Source organism: Thalassophryne amazonica, chromosome 3, assembly GCF_902500255.1.
Source record: "Thalassophryne amazonica chromosome 3, fThaAma1.1, whole genome shotgun sequence".
In the NCBI taxonomy this organism is placed as follows: Eukaryota; Metazoa; Chordata; class Actinopteri; order Batrachoidiformes; family Batrachoididae; genus Thalassophryne; species Thalassophryne amazonica.
The window spans coordinates 49,907,850-49,933,763 of NC_047105.1; the positions used below are offsets into that span (position 1 = coordinate 49,907,850).

Sequence of the window (25,914 nt, forward strand, 5' to 3'; positions counted from 1 at the left end):
GGATTAGGTAAGTTTCGACTTCTCACTCCTTTTTGAACTAACTTTATTTTTACGTTGTCTGTTGTTTTATTTTTTCTTTTGCTATGTTCAAAATAAATCTTCAATTCAATAGTTACCATGAAAGGATTAAATTTATTCCGCAACATGAATATTAAGTCATATTGCCCAGCCCTACTTTACAGCATCATCCAACTGCTTTTTGCACATTTCAAATAGATTTTAACAATATAAATGGGCGATTCCATATGTGTCGTACGGGACATTCAGAGATTCATTTCCAGTCTGGTCAGACAGTGTTAGAGCAAGTACCTACATTTGGGTGCAGATAGGTTGTGATACCACTGGGCAATATTGCCTTGTGCATACTTTTGATCAGAAATGTTTTTGGGGGGACACAGGCAAAAAAAAAAAAAAAAAATCAAACATGTCATACGGGACACAGAAAATTGGTAAAATTCTTTCCAGTAAATTCAATACAAAAAGTCTGAGTTGAATGGAGACAGATTCATGTAACCATGCTGGAAATGTTCCCTAGAGTCTTAAAAGAAGCCAAATTAAACCTTTTCTCATATAAGACTATTTTTTATTAAATGCAGAGACTTTACAAAAGTACAGGGCAGTGTGTCATACGGGGCATCGTAAATATGTCGTACGGGACGCTCTGAAAAATGATACAGTCTGTCCCAAAACAGTTCTATAATCTTGTCATTTCGGTTAAGGATGGTACAGCATATGCTGTAGAAAACTGAGGTTGTACGTTGTACCGGACATAAGAATGTGTCGTACGGGACAAACAACTTAACATGTATGTTACAAGGCTACAAATACCTCAATCCTAGCAGGTTTTCAAGCAACCTATATTTGATACATACTGTGTTAAGTTTGGTCTTTATATGCATTGATGCAAAATTTTCATACGATACATCTCTAATCACAACTAGCTGTTAACTGATATGACAAGAATTTACCATGAGGGAGATTTTTTGTTTATGTTCCACAGAACAGAGAAAAGGCAAAGCATGAAAAGTACATGACTAGACAATAATGTTTCATTGATCTGAAGTCAATGTCTGCAACAACCACACTGTGGGGCATTCAGTCTCCTGTGTTATAACGTTACCATCTCACAGGAATTAGTAAACCAGAAAGCCTGTCATCCTCAGTAATCATATTAGTGTGAGTCATCACAACTGGAACTAAGCCACAGCTGTCTCTTCACAAGAGACAACAATCAAGACGGTTAAGACACTGTCAAGACTGTGAGTTACTACGGCTGTGTCTACCAGTCAGCTAAAGAGGACAAAATTATTAGCCACCTATGAAATTTCACTCTTTCTTCAAAAATTTTCCCCAAGTGCTTTTTGAACAGAGCAAGGAATTTACAAGACAGCACGTCTAAACAATTTTGTTTTATTTTAGATTTTAGGCCTGCCATAAACAATTATTTTGATAATCAACTATTTACCGATTATTTTTGCGATTAGTCGACTAATTGGATTATATGTAAATTGCAGCTTATCGCACCAGCATGCAGCTGCTCCAGCATAATCATCATTAGCTTCAAGCTTGAAGTGTTTAAGGTATGTGCTAACTAAATATAAAGAAAACTAAGGCGATAGTTCATTCAACCTTTACTTGGTAACAAAGTCGCCCAACTTTTTGTTTTAGCACTGTAACGTAGCATTATAAAACATTAACGTTATCACATTTCCTATTCAAATATGACATTGCTGTTATAACATTACAGCAAACACATATGTGTGTTAAGGCTAATGAAATAGTCATCATTAATGCTAAAGTTTACAGCTATCGATATAAGTCAGTAGCTCACTATAGACATTAATGTTAGCAGCTAACCAGGCAATTAGCTACCAGGACAACTGTCTCACTTGGCCAGAATCAGTCACAACGTGCTTCCTTCCCAGAAGCTCCTGTATCACCATTGTACTGTCGTGGAAGCCAAGTTCTGCAAGTAGCTCACATCAGCCAATTACACTCAACAAAAATATAAACGCAACACTTTTGGTTTTGCTCCCATTTTATATGAGATGGACTCAAAGATCTAAAACTTTTTCCACATACACAATATCACCATTTCTCTCAAATATTGTTCACAATCCAGTCTAAATCTGTGATAGTGAGCACTTCTCCTTTGCTGAGATAATCCATCCCACCTCACAGGTGTGCCATATCAAGATGCTGATTAGACACCATGATTAGTGCACAGGTGTGCCTTAGACTGCCCACAATAAAAGGCCACTCTGAAAGGTGCAGTTTTATCACACAGCACAATGCCACAGATGTCGCAAGATTTGAGGGAGCGTGCAATTGGCATGCTGACAGCAGGAATGTCAACCAGAGCTGTTGCTCGTGTATTGAATGTTCATGTCTCTACCATAAGCCATCTCCAAAGGCGTTTCAGAGAATTTGGCAGTACATCCAACCAGCCTCACAACCGCAGACCATGTGCAACCACACCAGCCCAGGACCTCCACATCCAGCATGTTCACCTCCAAGATCATCTGAGACCAGCCACTCGGACAGCTGCTGGAACAATCGGTTTGCATAACCAAAGAATTTCTGCACAAACTGTCAGAAACGATCTCAGGGAAGCTCATCTGCATGCTCGTCGTCCTCATCGGGGTCTCGACCTGACTCCAGTTCGTCGTCGTAACCGACTTGAGTGGGCAAATGCTCACATTCGCTGGCGTTTGGCACGTTGGAGAGGTGTTCTCTTCACGGATGATGCGAAGGAGATGTGTTGCACTGCATGAGGCAAATGGTGGTCACACCAGATACTGACTGGTATCCCCCCCCAATAAAACAAAACTGCACCTTTCAGAGTGGCCTTTTATTGTGGGCAGTCTAAGGCACACCTGTGCACTAATCATGGTGTCTAATCAGCATCTTGATATGGCACACCTGTGAGGTGGGATAGATTATCTCAGCAAAGGAGAAGTGCTCACTATCACAGATTTAGACTGGTTTGTGAACAATATTTGAGGAAAATGGTGATATTGTGTATGTGGAAAAAGTTTTAGATCTTTGAGTTCATCTCATACAAAATGGGAGCAAAACCAAAAGTGTTGCGTTTATATTTTTGTTGAGTATATAATGGCTTACTTATTTATCGGCCGGGCGATATTGTGGAGGCAACCTAACCTAAAAACACATTACATATTATACTCAATTTTTTATTACATTTATCATTTCATTTGTGGTATAATAACCAACATGAAAATGTAGTTTTATCTCTAAATAAGGTATCCTTTGTTTGTGAAGATTTTGGGTTTTACCTTTTTAAACAAGGCAAATAGTTTGGATGTATGCTTCAATAATTTGCAAAATGGTCATAAACCTGAAAAAGAATTACATACATACTCCCGTATAGACTTTTTTCTTTTGGATCTTAGATTACTTTCAAAAGTTGTTGCTGCTGATTATCACAGCATTGCGATATCAGATCATGCTTGTTTCATTTGATTTGGCTTAATTTGCACGGCCTGGTCAGTTGAAAATATGGCGGTTTAATTCTGTTCTTCTGGCGGAAGAGTGTTACAAACAATTCATACAATCTTGGATTTCTTTATACTTTGAATTGAGTAATTTACCTGGTATAAGATGTGGCGGGGGTTAAGATGGTGATTCTTTCAAAGTTTCTTTATTTGTTTCTTAATAAATAATTTTGTAAGTAAATTCTATTTTTTTTTTTTTTTTAAATAAGCTGGCAAACCAGCCAGAATCTGAATATCAATTCTGCAGTCTCCTAAGGATAAAGGAAGGTTTGTCCAACCAGTATTTAGGTACTGCTACTGGGCAGCCAATATGCAAGGGCTTCTGTTTTGGATGTGAGAAGGGTCTGCTGCCTGGTTGGGTGCATCTGGAAAAGAGTTTATCTCCATTTTCGCTGCGTTCAGTTTTGTGCGCTCAGCTTCCACTTCCAGTCACGTGTTTGACATGTTGTCCAGTGGTACTAATTTCTTTAATGATTTGGAATCAGTTTAGAAAGCAATTTGGGCTTTTAAACACTTATACTTTGGCCTCTGTTCACAGAAATTGAGCTTTTGAACCATCTAGAACTGATCCAGTATTCCGGGTCTGGCAAAATGAGGGGATAAATTCTATTAATGATTTGTACACAGACTGTGTATTTTCTTCAATCGAGCAACTCTCTTACACATACAGATATAACCTCCCAATTTTTTTTCAGGTTAGGGACTTTGTAAAAAAAAAAAAACTGTTTCCTCATTTTCCGAATCGTCCTCCAGGAACTTTACTAGATACTCTTCTTTCAGTGGATCCTGTAGTTAAGAGACGTATTTCTGTCATACCACGTATATAGGTCTATTTGGTTGTCATCTTCAACATCATTCATCTTCTACCGCTTTGTCCAATTAAGGGTCGTGGGGGGGCTGGAGCCTATCCCAGCAGTCATAGGGCGTGAGGCGGGGTACACCCAGGACAGGACGCCAGTCTGTCGCAGGGCCACAAATAGACAAACACAGACACACCCACACGCACACCTAAGGACAATTTAAAGATCCCAATCCACCTAACCCGCATGTCTTTGGACGTGGGAGGAAACCGGAGCACCTGGAGGAAACCCACGCAAACACAGGGAGAACATGCAAATTCCACACAGAAAGACCACGAGAATTGAACCCACGACCTTCTCGCTGTGAGGCAACAGTGCTAACCACTAAGCCACCGTGCTGCCCTATCTTCAACATTTACTGTAATCAAGAATGTATGGGGGAAAGCCTAAATATTATTTTACTGAACAACAATGGAATTCTGCTATGTCTCTTGTTCATGCGTCATCTATCGGTGCTCGTCACAGACTGATTCAATGTAAGGTTCTTTTTAGGGTTCACTATACCAAGGCCAGATTGGAAAAAATTTTTCCATTTGAGTGATCCTTGTGAAAGATGGAATTTGTCATCGGCAAATCATGTACATATGTTTTGGCTGTCCCAAACTAGGGTTTTTCTGGGAATATATATTCAATGTCTTGAGTAAAGCCTATCACTGTGTTATCGTCCCACATTCCTTATCTGCAATCTTTGGTATTCCCCCTGTTGCAGGTTTGCCAAAAGCATTTAAACGGGCCTTGGCTTCAACACCTTGCTGGCCCGTAGGCTAATTTTGTTGAACTGGAAGCTTGCCCATCCCCCTTCACATGTCCATTGGATTTGAGAGGTGCTGTCTAATCTAAAGATAGAGAAATTAAGTTTTCACTTTATGGCTCAGAAAAGTCATTTCATGACACATGGGATCTATTTTTGCAACATATTGATTCCTTGAATGTTATTTATGATATGGAAGATTATTAGATTATATAATTGTTTGTTGTTTTTTTCTTTTTTCCTCACCTTTGGATTTCCATATTGTTATTACAACCCCTGGCAATAATTATGGAATCACCAGCCTCGGAGGATGTTCATTCAGTTGTTTAATTTTGTAGAAAAGAAAGCAGATCACAGACATGACACAAAACTAAAGTAATTTCAAATGGCAACTTTCTGGCGTTAAGAAACACTATAAGAAATTGTGGCAGTCAGTAATGGTTACTTTTTTAGACCAAGCAGAGGGAAAAAAATATGGACTCACTCAATTCTGAGGAATAAATTATGGAATCACCCTGTAAATTTTCATCCCCAAAACTAACACCTGCATCATATCAGATCTGCTCATTAGTTTGCATCTAAAAAGGAGTGATCACACCTTGGAGAGCTGTTGCACCAAGTGGACTGACATGAATCATGGCTCCAACACGAGAGATGTCAATTGAAACAAAGGAGAGGATTATCAAACTCTTAAAAGAGGGTAAATCATCACGCAATGTTGCAAAAGATGTTGGTTGTTCACAGTCAGCTGTGTCATCAACATGTCTATTAGACCCCATTCCTACCAGGCTGCTCAAGGAAGCCCTACCATTATTTAACCCTACCATTATTTAATGCTTCGATCTTAAATATGATCAATCTATCTTTATTAGTTGGCTATGTACCACAGGCTTTTAAGGTAGCAGTAATTAAACCATTACTTAAAAAGCCATCACTTGACCCAGCTATCTTAGCTAATTATAGGCCAATCTCCAACCTTCCTTTTCTCTCAAAAATTCTTGAAAGGGTAGTTGTAAAACAGCTAACTGATCATCTGCAGAGGAATGGTCTATTTGAAGAGTTTCAGTCAGGTTTTAGAATTCATCATAGTACAGAAACAGCATTAGTGAAGGTTACAAATGATCTTCTTATGGCCTCAGACAGTGGACTCATCTCTGTGCTTGTTCTGTTAGACCTCAGTGCTGCTTTTGATACTATTGACCATAAAATTTTATTACAGAGATTAGAGCATGCCATAGGTATTAAAGGCACTGCGCTGCGGTGGTTTGAATCATATTTATCTAATAGATTACAATTTGTTCATGTAAATGGGGAATCTTCTTCACAGACTAAGGTTAATTATGGAGTTCCACAAGGTTCTGTGCTAGGACCAATTTTATTCACTTTATACATGCTTTCCTTAGGCAGTATTATTAGACGGCATTGCTTAAATTTTCATTGTTACGCAGATGATACCCAGCTTTATCTATCCATGAAGCCAGAGGACACACACCAATTAGCTAAACTGCAGGATTGTCTTACAGACATAAGGACATGGATGACCTCTAATTTCCTGCTTTTAAACTCAGATAAAACTGAAGTTATTGTACTTGGCCCCACAAATCTTAGAAACATGGTGTCTAACCAGATCCTTACTCTGGATGGCATTACCCTGACCTCTAGTAATACTGTGAGAAATCTTGTAGTCATTTTTGATCATGATATGTCATTTAAAGCGCATATTAAACAAATATGTAAGACTGCTTTTTTGCATTATGCAATATCTCTAAAATTAGAAAGGTCTTGTCTCAGAGTGATGCTGAAAAACTAATTCATACATTTATTTCCTCTAGGCTGGACTATTGTAATTCATTATTATCAGGTTGTCCTAAAAGTTCCCTGAAAAGCCTTCAGTTAATTCAAAATGCTGCAGCTAGAGTACTGACGGGGACTAGAAGGAGAGAGCATATCTCACCCATATTGGCCTCTCTTCATTGGCTTCCTGTTAATTCTAGAATAGAATTTAAAATTCTTCTTCTTACTTATAAGGTTTTGAATAATCAGGTCCCTTCTTATCTTAGGGACCTCATAGTACCATATCACCCCAATAGAGCGCTTCGCTCTCAGACTGCAGGCTTACTTGTAGTTCCTAGGGTTTGTAAGAGTAGAATGGGAGGCAGAGCCTTCAGCTTTCAGGCTCCTCTCCTGTGGAACCAGCTCCCAATTCGGATCAGGGGGACAGACACCCTCTCTACTTTTAAGATTAGGCTTAAAACTTTCCTTTTTGCTAAAGCTTATAGTTAGGGCTGGATCAGGTGACCCTGAACCATCCCTTAGTTATGCTGCTATAGACTTAGACTGCTGGGGGGTTCCCATAATGCACTGAGTGTTTCTTTCTCTTTTTGCTCTGTATGCACCACTCTGCATTTAATCATTAGTGATTGATCTCTGCTCCCCTCCACAGCATGTCTTTTTCCTGGTTCTCTCCCTCAGCCCCAACCAGTCCCAGCAGAAGACTGCCCCTCCCTGAGCCTGGTTCTGCTGGAGGTTTCTTCCTGTTAAAAGGGAGTTTTTCCTTCCCACTGTCGCTAGGGGTGCTTGCTCACAGGGGGTTGTTTTGACGAATTGGGGTTTTTACATAATTATTGTATGGCCTTGCCTTACAATATAAAGAGCCTTGGGGCAACTGTTTGTTGTGATTTGGCGCTATATAAATAAAATTGATTGATTGATTGATTGACTGATTAAACTCTGGACCAAATACAAACAACATGGGAAGGTTGTTAAAGGTAAACATACTGGTAGACCAAGGAAGACATCAAAGCGTCAAGACAGAAAACTTAAAGCAATATGTCTCAAAAATCAAAAATGCACAACAAAACAAATGAGGAACGAATGGGAGGAAACTGGAGTCAACGTCTGTGACCGAACTGTAAGAAACTGCCTCAAGGAAATGGGATTTACATACAGAAAAGCTAAACGAAAGCCATCATTAACACCTAAACAGCAAAAAACAAGGTTACAATGGGCTAAGGAAAAGCAATTGTGGACTGTGGATGACTGGATGAAAGTCATATTCAGTGATGAATCTCGAATTTGCATTGGGCAAGGTGATGATGCTGGAACTTTTGTTTGGTGCCGTTCCAATGAGATTTATAAAGATGACTGCCTGAAGAGAACATGTAAATTTCCACAGTCATTGATGATATGGGGCTGCGTGTCAGGTAAAGGCACTGGGGAGATGGCTGTCATTACATCATCAATAAATGCACAAGTTTACGTTGATATTTTGGACACTTTTCTTATCCCATCAATTGAAAGGATGTTTGGGGATGATGAAATCATTTTTCAAGATGATAATGCATCTTGCCATAGAGCAAAAACTGTGAAAACATTCCTTGCAAAAAGACACATAGGGTCAATGTCATGGCCTGCAAATAGTCCAGATCTTAATCCAATTGAAAATCCTTGGTGGAAGTTGAAGAAAATGGTCCATGACAAGTCTCCAACCTGCAAACCTGATCTGGCAACAGCAATCAGAGAAAGTTGGAGCCAGATTGATGAAGAGTACTGTTTGTCACTCATTAAGTCCATGCCTCAGAGACTGCAAGCTGTTATAAAAGCCAGAGGTGGTGCAACAAAATACTAGTGATGTGTTGGAGCATTCTTTTGTTTTTCATGATTCCATAATTTTTTCCTCGGAATTGAGTGATTCCATATTTTTTTTCCCTCTGCTAGGTCTAAAAAAAGTAACCGTTACTGACTGCCACAATTTTTTTTCCTGATTTCTTATAGTGTTTCTTAAAGCCAGAAAGTTGCCATTTGAAATGACTTTAGTTTTATGTCATGTCTGTGATCTGCTTTTTTTCTACAAAATTAAACAACTGAATGAACATCCTCCGAGGCTGGTGATTCCATAATTTTTGCCAGGGGTTGTACTGTTATACTACATTTTGTTCATGGGAGTGTGTATGCGTGCTTGTTTGGCCTTTGGGTTTGGGAGGTGGTTGTTGACATGCAGATGGAACATGAAGAATGTGCACTAAATGTATAAGTTATCAGTTATTTTGCTTTACTGCACGTCAGGTTTTGTTTGTTAAAAGAAAGTTAAATTTAAAAAGTTGGGGGGAAAAAAACATGAAAAAGAATTGTGATAACATCTTGGATCATAAACCTAACTGAAAAATTGTGAAATGATATTTTTCCCACTATTGCCGACCACCTCTCAATTTAAAACATGGCTGTGCCACATACAGTATATATTTTTTGTTCCCACCACTCTGGTGCACTGCATGAGGGACAACCTGTTACAGTCTTCCACAACACACTCCTGTTAAATTGGTATGTTTTTGATGCAGCAGAAAAAAAATACTGTGTAGTGCATGGATGTCTTGAGATGGAATAAAAAATTTTCTTTAAATAATTATGTGTGAAGTTGTTGAAGGTGTTGTTGCTGGACCAGTACATTTCCTAGATAAAATGACATGATAATGGCGAATCTTATTTCTGGACTAGCAATGTCACACTAATGTCTGCCGTCACTTGAATACACAATTTGAATACACATTATGGGTTGGCAAAACCGCAAAAGTATCTTTAAGGGTAACGCTACACAAGGACAAATTTAAAACAGACACCTCAAATGATCTCTACAGCACAAAAGAAACAGCTCAGTGAAAGGACACAGCAGAATAGAAACCTGCCTTTGTTTAGAGCAGAACATTCAACAGATCATTGCACCAAATTGAACCCCTGCAGTCTGCCTCTCCTGTGTGTCTCCTTGCACCAGAGCCCATGAACAGCAAAATACACAAGCTGAAAATAAACATGCAGATACACGCACACACACAGACATGCAAAGTTACAGCCTTGGCATAGTCACTCATGCAAACACTCATGACAGACAAATTCTGCAAGGTACAGTGAACTGTCAATCTCTCGTAAAACACATCAACATACTGAACCGTTAAACCTTCACTTGAAGGCGTTACTGCCTGTGGTACCTGCAACAGATGGAACTACTGCAGTATCATGGAAACAGGTAAAGCGAAATTAAACTGAACATCCTTGTGTTGTTGTGCGAACCTCTCACTCACCTCTTTAATTTAGTTCCTCATAAATCCAAAACCATAGTCACATCTCTACCAAGCCTGAATAAAACATGACAGACATGTAGACAACCGGGAGCAATGCAGTAAAGACAGGAGAGAGCGCAAAATACATGCCTGTATAATAATGTATGCACAGTTTTTAGGACTGCAGCAACAGCAGGAGCATATTCCAACGTATTGACAGCAAAGAAGGCAGAGATCTGAAGAGGTAGATGCGCTACCTTCCTAGCATAGCGGTGCCAATATTAAACACTGCTGCATGCAGATACAGTGTGACAGTGGCTTTCCCTAGGAACAGACACAACCATTCAGACAGACTGAAGGAGCGAGAGAGAGAGAGAGAGAGAGAGAGAGAGAGAGAGAGAGAGCTAGAGAGAGTGGGAGAGATACCAAAAGCATGTAGCCTCAGACCTAGCAATGATGCTTTTAAAACACCCACCTCAGTCTGTCGTTGAATCCTGACGCAGTGAGTCAAACTGGGAGGGAAATGGAGAATACAGCGATGATGGAGGTGTAGCAGTGAAAATCCAAAAAGACTGAGGAAGAAAATAAATCATCAGGGAGGAGAAATGATACAAGACCGGAGAATGTGTGATGCTGTGCGAGTGAGATTATGTGTCCCAGGCAACGTGTATGTAAGTCTGACATGAGAAAGGTAGAACAAATGAGACCCAAAAGGTAAGAAACTGGACACAAAACAGGGAACAGGGAGCAGGACAGAAATAAAGAGATGGAGAAAGAACGGACAGAATAAATGTGTATGTACTCAGAGTCACCAAGCAAGGATTATTTAAAGAAAACACCCCTCCCTCTTTCTTCTGAACAGACACACGCACCCCTTGCTTTGCACTGTCAGCTTTTGAGTAAGCATGCAGTTAAGTAAATTAAAGTGAACTCTAAACAGAAAGGCCAGAAGGGTAGGGTCTGAAGAAAGCAAGCAAGAAATGTGTTCACTTTAAATCCAACAACTTGACACGATCTTTGATTCAAGAGACCTGTGGATTAATCTGAAAATTTTCTCCAGCTAAATTGGGGATACCATTTGCATCAGCCACACTACAAATGGCAATACAAATAATGTTTATGAGTTCAATGCTACGAATATTTCATGAGGTGAAAGCTGGAACATACATTCAACTCGGCTTTGCCTCGTTGAATGGTTGTCAGGATTCGTGGTGGGCTGAAACCGGAAGCAGTAGGAGACACATGCAGACTTACAGGCATGGTTGGCTTAGATGAATAAAAGGCTTTATAATGAAACCAGGCATTGGGTTCAGCACACAGGTAGTCAGACATGGGAGCATGGGTATCAGACATGGTAAAGGCTGGGACATGGTCCATAAACCAGGCAGGGTTCGTTCACGCGGCATTGAGGTATAAAGCAGGCAAAACCAAGGCAGAGTCAAAATACAGGCGGAGTTCAGGATACGGCAAGTCGGAGGTCGGAGGACAAAAGCAAGGTCAAAACACACAAGAGCAAACTGGACAAGAACGAGAGGCGAGAAAGTGAACGAAGTCAACAATCAGGCAGTGAACTGTGGAACTGTGAGGGTTTTAATAAGGAGCAAACTAATCAGGGTGATGTGAAGCAGGTGTGTGGAAGGTTCTGGAAAGAGGTGTGGTTTAATGAACAAAGAAGAGGGAAGAAAGGCAAGAGAGTGTGGGAGGGCAAAACAAAGCGGTGCAAAGGAAGATAAGTAAGTGACGGACAAACTAACTGACAATGCTTGAGCTAAAAAAAAAAAAAAAAAGGCAGAACTAAGAAATACTGTGACTAGTCGAAAGAGGGGAAAAAAATACAGGGCGAAACAGATACTGGCTGAGACAAAAGAGAATACAATAACTGATGAAGGCAAAACAAACTATTGGCTAAATCGCAAATAAACAAACCCAGTGAATACAGAATAATGCAATAAATAACAAATGGAACATAATCAGATAAACAACACTGAAGATGAATAATAACAAAAACCTGTGATCAAGCACTTGGGAGAGGTGATGGTCTAGTGGTTAAGGCATTGGGCTTGAGACCAGAAGATCCTGGGTTCAAATCCCAACCTGACTGGAAAATCACTAAAGGCCCTTGGGCAAGGTCTTTACACACCGGTCTCCTAGTGTGTAGTGAGCACCTTGTACGGCAGTACCCTGACATCAGGGTGAATGTGAGGCATTATTTGTAAAGCACGTTGAGCATCTGATTCAGATGGAAAAGCGCTATATAAATGTAGTCCATTTACCATTTATACAATATTTGTGATAAACAGAACTAAACTAAGACTCAAGTAACTTAAAGGACCCAGAGTGAAGGAATACAACATCCAGCTACAAAATAAATGATAACCAAAGAATGAACCAGTGATGAAAGTGCAAAACAAAGAAAAGCAATAAACAGAACCAAACTGAGATTTACACGAGAAAGTAAAAACATATGAAAACTAAAACCAGAAAACCATAGAAGACATAAAGTCGAAAATCCGGACCTAAACCCAGAGCCGGGGCCAAGCATGACAATGGTATGTCCCAGCTTTCACCGAATTAAATATTCGTTCCATTGAAAGAATGTAAAAACATTCATTATTTGTTTTATATAACGGCTAAAATAGATCATGTCATTTGATATTTTATTAATTTCTAAACAACAGAAAAGGGACTTACATTTTGGTGTTCCACTGCTGCTAAAGTCAAAATTGTGATGTGTAGTCCAGTGATGCTGTGCACTGACTTCAGACTTCCATAAAAGACTGTGTGTAATTCCTCAGTCCAGCCAAAAATCACATCAGCTTTTCATCTGAACAGCTCTTCATGCATCCACATGGTTTACAGCGGAGTGGATTTTTTGTGTGTGTGTGTGTGTGTGTTAAAAGAATTAGCAGCACCAGTTAGCTCAATCAAAACATCGTGTCATTGTCATCCCACCCCCCCCCCACCCCCCCACCCCCACACACGCGCAGCTAGGGTGCAGGTATTAAAATTTTTGACTGGATTATTGCCTCAGTAGCAGTGGAGCCAATGTCCCCAAAATATCAATACCTACTAATGATGCTGACATTCAAATTAAATATGCAGTGATGAAAGTAAGCCATGGAGAGAAAAAAAGTTTTTGGCAAGGTCCAAACACCCGAAGACTCTGGTGGGGAGGGTCTGGGGGTTCTCCCTCAGAAAAATTAGAAATCCCAGATGCATTTTCAAGTGTAATTACCCACCAAAAACCTCCAAAAAATTATTTCAAAAGAAAATTTTGAAATATTACATGCCATTTGGTGTAATTAATAAGCTAAACAAGAGCTATTTCTCATACCCATTTTCTTGCTCATTTTAGCAGGGCTATGAAATGAAAATTGTGAAATCTGAGGAAAATTTGCAGAGGGTCTGGGGGGCGAGAGCTGCAGGTCCCCAGAAACCAAATTAATTTCATATCTAATGATTAATTTTCAGCATTTTCTGAAAGAAAAAAAAAATCTCAAAAGAAGGCATATTTAAAAATTTTAAATGATCCTAGATTCGACCTTTCTTTTGAACGGCCAATGATAATGGTGAAATAACATTATGACATGGAAGTAGGACCTGGAGTGACTTTCCTAAACCAAATTATGCATCAACATCAGCCACAGTTCACTGATTCACCTCGTTTCTGCTCAAAACTGCACTCCAGTCATAATCTATCTCAGTGATATCTGAAACTTTTGTACAACAATCCTGTCCGCATAAATTCAGCATTCTTTCATAATAACAGACAAAGGAAGCAATCAGAGCGGCACGGCTGCACAAGCTGTTAACTGACGCGTTCACTCCATATCGGACATTTCAATGAGTCACGTTTAAAGCCTCGTTTCTGCTTAAAATGGCCTTGTTTCTGCTTAAAACTGACTTTTGAATGATTCAAGAGGTTTTACCTCATCATCTGATGGTTAATAATCCATTAATCCATTTGATCGCTTTGGGTGGGTAGACTCTGTCACACGGGTGGCTGGGCTGCAGCATGACACATGCACAGTGGAGGCACGGGAGACCAATGTTTAGGGGGCGGACCGTTCAGTCTGCAACAATTGTCAAGCTGATTCACTCTATGATAGAGTGTAATTTACTCTATTTAGACTTTCTACAAAGTGACTCCATTCGGAGGTCAAACATTGAAGTCATTTTCCACCAATTAAGCCACAGAAGATATCTATCAATGATGCAAGGCTTGCAATGGTTTGATACACAGAGTCGTGTTTCTGTGTCAGTGATACCGTCTTACATTATATTCCCGCATAACCCCATAACGGGACATTACAATAGAAAGACACTTTCCAGCGCAAGTGGAAAATGGGCTGACCAAAGAGACTTCCTGAAATCTTTTAAAAGGAGACACAAGAGCAAGAGTGGCTGAGCAATGGGAAAATCAATTTAAATGTCATTTCGTTGTGCATAGCAGTATGGCTAATAACTCATGGCAGCGCTTGTAGGAGGGCAATAAATCCTGCAGGAAGGCTGAACGTTTAATGTGCAGACTGCTCTGGGCATTATGTAAGTTTACAGGTGGATGAACAGATATTTCAGCACAGCCATGATGCCTTCTGAATAGAACACAACCCAAGTTTCTGTTTGTGTCAGAGTAATATTTAGCTCAGTTTCCTTTAGATTTGTGTTGATAGATTTGTTTCACCCTGTGTATATGTATGAACGGTGCATAAAGCCTGAGGGTACAAAGCTTCACTGATGCGCACCACTGTTCCTGATGTTTCCCTCTGAGCTCATACCCAGTCATGAGATCTCCAGCTTCTGCTTTCCGCCAAGCTACTTGCCCACCTATCTCCAATCATGGCACTAAACCAGGCCTGCACAATATGAAGAAAATCTGCAGTGTGCAAATAGAGCAATTATGATATGACTTGTGATAAATGAACAAAAGGTCACATAAGCACTTCCACCCAGAGGTCATTGGCTGGAAGCTTTGTGGCCAAGTGCATCAGCAGAAGAAGACTGTTAAAAATAAGTAAACAGCCACATAGTAGCTAACCAAGCTTGAGGGTGAAAATTTCTGCTTCTACCCAAAACAGAAGCAGGATTTATACAATCATAGAATTTAATGTTTCCCAGTGCTCAACTTATTAAGCACACACTGCTTATTTTCTTTCCAGGTATTGGATAGTCTCTGCATTCCTTAATACTATCAGTTAAAATTACTACTTATATTTAAAAAAAAAAAAAATGCAAATTTACCGCAATTTATTACATTCGCCAAAGAGCCAGGATTTTGATGAAATTTTCACCACAGATGGATATTAGACCATTGAAGACTCCATTAAATTCTGGGGGTGATCCAGATCCAGACTCTGGATCAAGATTTCACATTATATAGGCTTTTAAGGATTATGTCAAAACTACTTCACAGATTCTCACCAAATTTGTACCACAGATTGATATTAAGGCATGGAAGACTCTACTGAATTTTGGAGGTGATCCGGATCCAGATTCTGGCACAGGATTTTACTTTATAGGCTTTCAAGGATTATGTCAAACCTACTTCACAGAAAGAAGGAGAAGAAGAAGAAAAGGTCAGCGGGTTACAGAGCTTTTTATCACCGCACTCCAGCTCTGTGGAATGATCTGCCTGCACAAATACGACAGTCGGACTCTGTGGAGACTTTTAAAGCCAGGTTGAAGACACATCTCTTCTCCCTGTTTTATCATTAGTATTTTATTGTGTGTCTTTTTTTATACGTTTTATTTATTTTACTTCTTTTAATTTTTTTATGGTTAAATTTTTTATTGTATTTTAATCTTATTTCATTTTATTCTGCTTTTAAATGGTTGTGAAGCGCCTCGAGGCGATTACTCGTGATTTGGCGCTATATAAATTAATAAATTATTATTATTATTATTTTTATGCATTTTTAAACTTCATCAGTAGTCCAGGGCTCTCCCTACTAAGCAATGGTACAATGTCGCTACACCAAAGTTGACATTATGCTGAAATGGCGATGGGATGTGTCTTTCTGTTTTGCTTTATTAACCATTTTAAGTTGTTTTTTTAGGATGTGGACAGGGTCCCTGCGTGATTTTTTTTTTTTAATTCCTCTGTCTATGGTTCAGCAGATGCATTTCAGCTGGAGGTTGAATATGCAAGCCTCGCAGTCAGCTTTTCGTTTTATTTTATTTAAGTTACACTGTTTGTGAAGTGTTGTGTGTTGCACAAAAAAGCAAAAATTAAAAAGTGAAACAGTGCGAGTATGAGCAAAACAGTTGAAAGACTGGACTTTTGGTGAGAGGATCTTCTTTCAGAAACTGTTTGTCAATGTGGTCGGGGACGAGCTGTAGCTGTGTGAGGGGCTCCCCTTACACTGGCAGAGAGACAGCAGCCGGCCACCGGGCGAATAGTCACTCCCCACGTAGAGCGGACCGTGTTTTTTAAAAACACTGCTTCACTTTAAATGCACAGTAGGTCTATTTCAGATGATCAATGTGGACCGTCTTTCTCTTAAAAGGCTATTTTTTTACACTGTGTGTCACGTTGGAAAGGTGTAGCTATCATTGCTAATTTGATTAGCAATGATAGCTACAGATTAGACTATAAGCATGCATTATTGGCTACAAAGCAGACTTACTACTCTGATTTGATAAACAAAAACAAGCATAACTCAAAGTTCTTGTTCGACACGGTGGCAACACTTATGCATGGACAACTACCTGTAGTTCGCTCTCCTTTTACAGCACAAGATTTCCTGGATTACTTTGGGAAGAAAATAGAAGACATCAGGTTAAACATATCCAAGCATGCCTTAACCCAGACACTACACCCTGCTATTGAGGTGGGTGCCACTACTGAGGTATTACCTAGATTTACAGAATTTGATAGTATCTCACTGGGCATGCTGACAAAACTCGTAATGTCAACAAAAAGCACAACCTGTTTATCTGATCCTGTACCAACAAAAATGTTTAAGGACCTGTGGCCCACTCTTGGGCCGACTGTGCTAGAAATGTTTTAATCTTTCTTTAACTTCTGGATCTGTTCTTAAATGTTTCAAATCTGCAGTGATAAAACCATTACTTAAGAAACCTAATCTTGACCAACTATCGGCTGATATCAAATCTATCATTTTTCTCTAAAATTCTGGAAAAAGTGGTGTCACGGCAGCTCGTAGACTATCTTACTGAGAATAATCTCTTTGAGCCACTGCAGTCTGCTTTCAGAAAATATCATTCCACAGAGACAGCTCTCACTAAAGTGGTGAATGATCTTCTGCTTACAATGGATTCGGACACCACTACGGTTCTGTTGCTGTTAGATCTCAGTGCTGCATTTGATACAGTGGATCACCATATTCTACTTGATAAACTGGAAAATCATTTTGGGATTACTGGGAGTGCCATTGCATGGCTGACGTCATACCTGACCAGTCGTTCTCACTGTGTTTTGTACAGTAACACTACCGCTAACTTTAGTGACATGAAATTTGGGGTTCCACAGGCGTCTGTCTTAGGCCCCCTGCTTTTCTCCCTTTATATAGCACCCCTTGGGCACATATTGCGGCGTTTTGGAATTACCTTCCACTGCTATGCAGATGATACTGTTATACATGCCAATAACTGCTGGTAATCTCATTCACATAAAATCCTTAGAAGTTTGCCTTGCAGCAGTGAGAAGTTAGATGTCTAGAAACTTCCTACTTTTAAACTCTGATAAGACTGAAATGATGGTTCTTGGTCCAGTGAGACATCGGCATCAATTTGACCAGTTAACGCTGAGCCTCGGCTCGTGTGTCATACATCACACTGACAAAGTGAGGAACCTTGCGGTAATTTTTGATCCTTCGTTGTCCTTTGGCCTCCACATTAGAAATATTACTAGGACTGCTTTCTTCCACCTGCGAAATATAGCGAAGATTCGTCCCATCCTGTCTATGGCTGATGCTGAGACCCTGATCCATGCATTTATCTCTTCTAGATTGGACTACTGCAATGTTCTATTTTCTGGTTTACCGCAATCTAGCATTAGGGGTCTCCAACTGGTTCAAAATGCTGCAGCCAGACTTTTGACACGAAGCAGAAAGTTCGACCACATTACACCCATTTTGACATCCCTTCACTGGCTTCCTGTCCCAGTGAGATCAGATTTTAAGGTTCTGCTACTAACCTATAAAATTATTCATGGATTGGCACCTCCCTACCTCGCTGACCTAATTAAACCTTACGTACTGGCCCGGGCTTTACGTTCTCAGGGTGCAGGACTACTTTGTGTCCCTAAGGTGAATAAGAAGTCTGTGGGTCACAGAGCTTTCTCTTATGCCCCTGTTCTGTGGAATGATCTCCTTGCGTCAATAAAACAGTCAGATTCTGTGGAGATTTTCAAGTCCAAACATAAGTACTTATTTTCCCTTTCATATGACTAGCATGCTGGCACAGTTTTATTTTACACTTTTTACTCTTTTAATTCATTTATTAGTAATTGGAGCGGGCTGCGGCCTCAACTTTACCTAAATTCTGGGTCTTTTAGTGAAGTTTAGGGCTAGTGGCCGGCGATCACCTTAGTACTTCTCTGTTTTTCTTGTTTAATGCTGGCAAATTATACAGTATTTTTTGTCTTTCTGATGCCTGATTGCGTTTTTTCTCTCTGTTTAAGGTGCAGCTCCATCCAGAGATGGGAGTTGTATTCATGTTGGCGATCCTCCTGTCCTGTGCACCAATACCATTTCTTGTAAATTCGTCCGTGAATTGTTCTGTGAATTGTTCTGTAATTTATGTTTGTAGCATGGCCCAAGCAGAGGGTCACCCCTTTGAGTCTGGTCTGCTTGAGGTTTCTTCCTCAGAGGGAGTTTTTCCTTACCACTGTTGCTCTGAGGTTGGTAAGGTTAGACCTTACCTGTGTGAAGCGCTTTGAGGCAACTCTGTTGTGATTTGGCGCTATATAAATTAAAATAAACTGAAAATTGAAATTGAAAATAAATTGAACTGTTATGCTCTAGTCTTCTGTTTTTTTTTTCTGGGGACGTTGCAGCGCCTCACACCGGCCTAGCATATGTACTACAACGTTAAACAACGCTTCGAGGCACAGAATTTGCCTCGAACATTTTTTGTAATCGAATTATTCGAGTTACTCGACTAATTGTTTCAGCCCTACAACAAGTCAATTTTATTCATAGGGATCAACAATGCATGTCAGTCTCACTGTTTCATAAGCTTGGTGCAAAGCTTGGTGTGTGTTTATAAAACATATTTCACTCGCCTTTGCTTCAAATACACACCAAGCTTGTTTGTGACAGATGGCACATGTAACATACCCTTCTAAAAAAATTAAAAAAAATCACATAGCACTTTCAACTTAAATAAACAAATTTATGTTGTAGTCATGTCTTGTCCTCCTGCTTGCAGACACTACACAGGTGCACAGCCCAAGGGGTGAGGGGAGAGGACGGAAGCCTCCCCTCTCCAGAAACGGTTCAGGTATGAAGACATTATTCCCCACTGTTAGATCGATCTGTGGGTTTATATTCTATTTTGTTATTATGTTTTGGTATCAAATAATTACCTTACTTAATTATAGTTTTCCTGTGAGTCTGGTATATTTTTAGTTTGTTATTGCTAAAATGTGCATTTGGAACTGGTTTAAACTGGGTTTACCACATAGAACAAAGAGATTCAAGTTACAATAATTCCCGTCAGTGCATGGGTCTGGCAGGAGTCCAGACCTCCCTCTATGCATGCTTAAAGGCTAAGATAGCATCACACCAAGCTAGACCTCCAGCCTTATGCCCCTTTCACATTGGCGTAGTCGTAGAGCTGTTCATTACAGCGTATCAGCTACGCTGCAACGAGCAGCTCTCCGGCCACTTTACGTGGAGTTTTTTCTCAATAGGCAGCAGTATGTTGAGGGCTACGTGCGTAGGACAGAAAAAATTAAACATGTTTAATTTTCTTCGGCGTACAGCACAGCAAGGAGCCTCACGTGAGTACACGCAGCGCCGTGCTACTGTCCACTACTGTGAGCCTGCCCACGCTGCAACACCGTACTGTACGCCATTTCACACCTCCCGCCGGGCTCCATTATTCTTCTGGAGCTATAAATACTGCAAGATCGTTGCTTCACTTTATCATACTGGACTCATTATATGAGGACTATTCACCATGTCGCAAAGCTGACTATTGTCTTTTCATAAAAGCTCTCCCTCCCTCCCTCTCCCTCTCTCTCTCCCTCTCTGTGTGTCTAAACAGACCTGTGATGCTTTAAGATAAATGCACACTCGCTGCATGTTGGTGCGATCATCAGACGACCTGATCGATCAGGTCTGACCAAATCAGCGGACCTGATCTGTGCAACCGGAGGTTTAAAAGTTTAACGAGTCACAGCGTTTCATTCAGGACAGCCTTTACCACAGCCAGACTCAACAGCATCTGGACACAAAGAAAGTGATCCACCAAGACAAATAATAATAATAATGTTAAATGACTCTTTTTTGAGCCGCACCACACCATACAGTAGAGAACAGAGCGCACTTCCACAGAGGCAGAAAATAGCACTGAACCGGTTAATAGTGGCATGGTACATGCGACTGTGTGCACACATTAAAACGCAAACACACGCAGCTGCAAGTATGAACGAACACTGAAAAAAGGCTGAGTACGCATGTATTTGCGAGTATTTAAATGAAACACAACGCCGCAATGAGCAGCTCTATGAATACGCCAATGTGAAAGTGCCTTTATGCTTGAGGTCACGTAAGTAATCAATGAACCAAGGTGACTATGTTTTGGGGGGGCGTGGTTTTAATGTAAGTGGCACAATCATGTTGACTCTAGTTTTGAGCGCTGAGTTTAAATTGTCCACAAGACTGTCTACTGACTGGGCATTTACAAATGTTAAGCTATCAGACAATCTAGCTTTGAGTTCAGTTGCAGTTGAGGTGTTGATGTGTCGCCACAATGATAAATAAGGTTGTTGTTCCAATAAACACGGGAGCAAAACTCTAAACCTAATAAGTGAGTGATCACCACTAATGCAAGAGGTATGATGTCAATATTTGTGACAGCAATACCACGTGCGAGAACCAAATCCAGGGTATTTCCACTAATGTGCATTGAATCCTGAATGTACTGCTGGAATCCTAATGCATCCATAATTTCCATAACTGATTTGCAGAGGGGATCAGAAGGCTGATTTACATGAATGTTGAAGTCGCCAATAATCAGAATGTTAACTGCAAAAGTTGACAAATCAGAGATAAACTCACCAAAATCATCTAAGAATTCAGAGTATGGGCCTATATACAGTGGCAGGGTCCTTCTGACAGCGCTGTTACAGTGTGCTCTGCTCTCTATTTTTTAATCCAGCCAGGCTGTTTGTGCTGAACAGACTGCTGCCTGCTCGCCCCTCCCCCACCGGCAGCCAGCCGAACCGAGCAAAGTCACAGCACCGCAGCTCAGAGTCTCTCAGTGAAAGAACAAAAACGCCGCCAAAGTCTTCCAATAAAAAGAGCTCCTTCTGCCTGCGTAGCTAGTGACACATTAAGGCTTTTATTTTACAGAAGAAAGCCTTCATGTTTCCAAAGTTTGCTCAAATAAGCCACAAAAATGGTGTGAGAATGATGAGTCTCTCGTTCCCTCACCGAGAGAGAGAAGGAATCAGTGTGAACAGCAGATGCTACACGCTGTAAAAAGCAGCGAAGCAATTTTAATCAACGATCAACTTCACCACACAGCCTCAAGTGAGCCAGTAAAGTGTTAAAAAAGTGATTCAGAAAGTTTTTCATCCAGGATTTCATTTTTAAAAGAGGAAAAGTACTTCTTTACTTCTTGCAGAAGTATTTTGTTTCATTTTCCTTTATTATTGTTGTTTATGCACCATTGACACCAGATCAAATTACTTGTATGTGAGAACTTACTTTGCAATAATTTTTATTCTGATTTGACAATCAAATCAGTCCTTGTTCAAACAAGACAACTAGGGGTTATATTGTTTTAAAAAGTATGCAATCCTAAACTGTCAACATGACTCTTGCCTGTTTTATTGGATTAAAGGTACACTGTGTCATTTTTGAAGAGGAGAGCAAATGTTATGTCCATCAAACATTAATGTATTTAAACTTTTCAATGTTATTTATTTTATTAACTTAGACAGAAACATGCAAAAAAGAACTTTGATATTATAACATAAGTGTCATTTTTTTGTCTATTCTTGCTTTCAATGCATCTAAAACCAGTCAAATGACTCGCAACGCACACCGCCTCAGGTGATAATCGCCAACAACACCGCTATACTAAAATTTCGGGGAGAACCCTGAGTGACAAAATAGTACGGCAGATTTTTATTGTTGTGACCTTGGCAATACGTAGCATCGTGGGCAGAGCAGAGAATCAGATGTTCAAAGGAATTATATTTATGACCCCCCAACAGCTAATAAACTAAACCTAGATTTAGAGACAAGGGACGTGACTAAATGTGTACGCCAGTGAGTAGGCCTCATTTAAAGGGAGGGCAGCTGTAGGTTTAAGCCTGGTTTCACATAGCCCAATCATATCTAACTGGTGATCCATAATTAGATCATTAATCAACAGTGATTTTGAGGACAGTGATCTTATGTTTAGACCCAGACTATGGACCTCAGTGGGGTTGATAATTGGACTGTTTGGATTTAGGGGTGGTTCCAGAGTAGCATATATAAAATGCCTGGAAGTAGGTTTAGGTTTGAGACATTCCACGAGGGTTGTAGGTAGCAAACACAAAATATGTGATATTGCTGGAACAGCCAGCAGGCCATCCTCAATTTCAACATTATCCAATGTAGTAATGGGTATTAAGTTTGCAAAGCATATCCCTCTATGATTTTATGTACACGTCTGCGGAGACAGGCCACAGTCTCAACTGGATGATTTTCCCTCCCTGCCACATAAACTGCACTATCAACATAGCGGCTTTTCTACACTAATTTCCCCACTAAGCTAATGCATTCCACACCACATTCATCATTAGCCTTTCAGGGTCTCTAATTACCTGCTCCATGGCATGCTGTAAAGTCCTAATGTTACCCTCCCTGTAGATCTCTATATATGTTCGCAGACTAGATGGCGGTGCCTTCCCCAGTCGGGTGAAGGCCATCTGGCTTCAGCAAGCCATGGCGGCCCCAAAAAAAAGGCCAGTTATCAATAAAACTAAAGCCTTGCTGTATACAAAATTGCGCCAGCCACCTATTTAACGATGTCAGCCTGCTAAACGCGTCATCATTACCCCAGGAGGGAGGGTGCCAGAGACCATTAATTGATGCTGACACATTTTTCTGGCAAGGTCACAAGTCCTCTTTATGTCCATTTTTGTGAACTTGGAGTGCTTCATCCTGACATCATTGGCGCCGACGTGAATAGCTGTGTGGCTATATCTAGTGTCATGTTCCTTAGTCTGTCTACTCTTCTGCAGCATCAGCAGCCTGAGATGAGAGGCAATATCGGGAGCTATGGCCCTAGAAATACATTTAATGTCAGCCGGCATCTGTAACCTGACTATGAAAGTGATAGAATCCCCTATCAATAAAGCCCAGTGTTTCGGCCTGGAGATAGGAGTGGAAATCACCCGTGGGCTCAAAGGACTAACAGGCACATCCAAGGGAAAACACTGGTTCACAGTGGCGAGTGTGACTGTGATTGCGTGACTTGCTCCACCTAACTACGGTCCGAAAGCCGTCATCCACAGCCGGTAATTCTAGGCTAACGCTAAGAGGCATACTAGCTGGCCCAACGCTAAACTTGTCTGGAGTGCGCATAACATCTAACACCACTGAACTAAGAAGCTGTTCTGGCTTACAGACATGGCTCTCTAAAAGAGCCACCCTCTCTGCCAGCATTTATGTAAAGTGTAAAGCAGTGTACTTTGTGCACCAGAAAATTCAAGAGTGTAGCCAAGCTAGTGTGAGATAACGGCTAATGAAAATGCTAATCTAACCACTCCTTAGATTCACACAGGAATAGAATAATGAGCTACAATTCACAGCAGTTACACTGAAAAACTAAAAGAAGTACAACCCCAATTCCAATGAAGTTGGGACATTGTGTAAAATGTAAATAAAAACAGAATACGATTTGCAAATCCTCTTCAACCTATATTCAATTGAATACACCACAAAGATATTTAATGTTCAAACTGATAAACTTTATTGTTTTTGTGCAAATATTTGCTCATTTTGAAATGGTTTGTTGTGTGTTGGGGGGTGTGGCTGGATATTTTGGTGTTCTTTTCTTTTCTTTGCTCTTCAGGTGGCATAGAAACTGATTTGTCTGTGGAGAAGGTGCTGGCTGAAGAGTCCTCACCCTCATCAACATCATGTGTAGCAACTGTGACGGGTGCTCACATGCAACCTTAAAGACTTTCAGTTGAAGCAGATAATTGGATGGCGTTCTGCATTTAAGTCATGTGTGATTCAAGCAGAACTGCCGGGAACTCGACCTTGTGATGTTCGTTTTTGAGACGCTGAGGACCGCGCCTGGGTTTGACACATCGAGCCCGTGAAGCAAGGAAGGGTGAGGACACATGCTGTCAGCACACATTAAAGGTAATTAAGTGTTTGATTAATTGTTGATAGTAACTTGGTGTTTTGTTACACAGTATACTTGAATTGTGATGAGAATTGTGCAGCTTGCTTCTCACTGCTGTGGCGTGTGGACAAGTGATCCTCCACCTGTTGTGAGAAGCTGCTCATTTGCATAAAGTTAAAAAAGATACAGACCTGAATGTGTTGCTGATAGCGTGTGTCTTTTGAAAGATATTGTTGTAACTGCTGACTTACCTCACCTCTTCTTTACTTCACAGAGAGTCGGTTTGTCGTGTCCACCTGGGGGGTGTTTGGCGGTGGTAGTGAGTCCAGGAGCGCCGAGCTTTGATCCTTGCGGGCGCTGGGAGCGTGCCAACAGTCACTCCACCAGAGGGACGCTGTTTTTGTTTTTACACCTTTTATGCACAGTGGGTGTAATAAATATATTGTTTTGGAACCGCTTTTCTGGTTATTTGTAGCGCTGGGTTCCGTCTGACGCAGGTCCGCTCCTCAACCCGCGTCGACACATAACATGGATGCCTGCAACACGATTCAAAAAAGCTGGGACAGTGGTATGTTTACCACTGTGTTACATCACCTTCCCTTCTAACAACACTCAATAAGCATTTGGGAACTGAGGACACTAATTGTTGAAGCTTTGTAGGTGGAATTCTTTCCCATTCTTGCTTGATGTACGACTTCAGTTGTTCAACAGTCCGGGGTCTCCGTTGTATTTTGCTCTTCATAATGTGCCACACATTTTCAATGGGTCTGGACTGCAGGTAGGACAGTCTAGTACCTGCACTCTTTTACTACGAAGCCACGCTGTTGTAACACATGCACAATGTGGCTTGGGATTGTCTTGCTGATAAGCAGGGATGTCCCTGAAAAAGACATTGCTTGGATGGTAGCATGTGTTGCTCCAAAACCTGGATGTACCTTTCAGCATTGATGATGCCTTCACAAATGTGTAAGTTGCCCATGCCATGGGCACTAACACACCCCCGTACCATCACAGATGCTGGCTTTTGAACTTTGCGCAGTCTGGATGGTCTTTTTCCCCTTCTGTTCGGAGGACACAACGTCCATGATTTCCAAAAACAATCTGCAATTTGGACTCATTAGACCACAGCACACTTTTCCACTTTGCATCTGTCCATTTCAAATAAGCTTGGCCCCACAGAAGGCAGCTGTGTT

The 25,914-nt window shown here is 40.6% G+C and overlaps 1 protein-coding gene across 3 annotated transcripts in view; it reads right to left on the reverse strand.

Annotated features, from left to right (window-relative positions):
• kcnab2a (potassium voltage-gated channel, shaker-related subfamily, beta member 2 a) overlaps positions 1-11,023 on the reverse strand; it is a 269,685-nt gene extending 258,662 nt beyond the window's left edge. For 2 of the 3 annotated variants that reach the window (XM_034166220.1, XM_034166218.1), the window contains exon 1: positions 10,656-11,023. The gene's annotated coding sequence lies outside the window, so the exon portion shown is untranslated. Of the gene's footprint in view, positions 1-10,330; positions 10,480-10,655 lie in introns of those variants that run through there. The other variant, XM_034166219.1, reaches the window with a different exon arrangement.
• Positions 11,024-25,914: the final 14,891 nt, after the last annotated feature.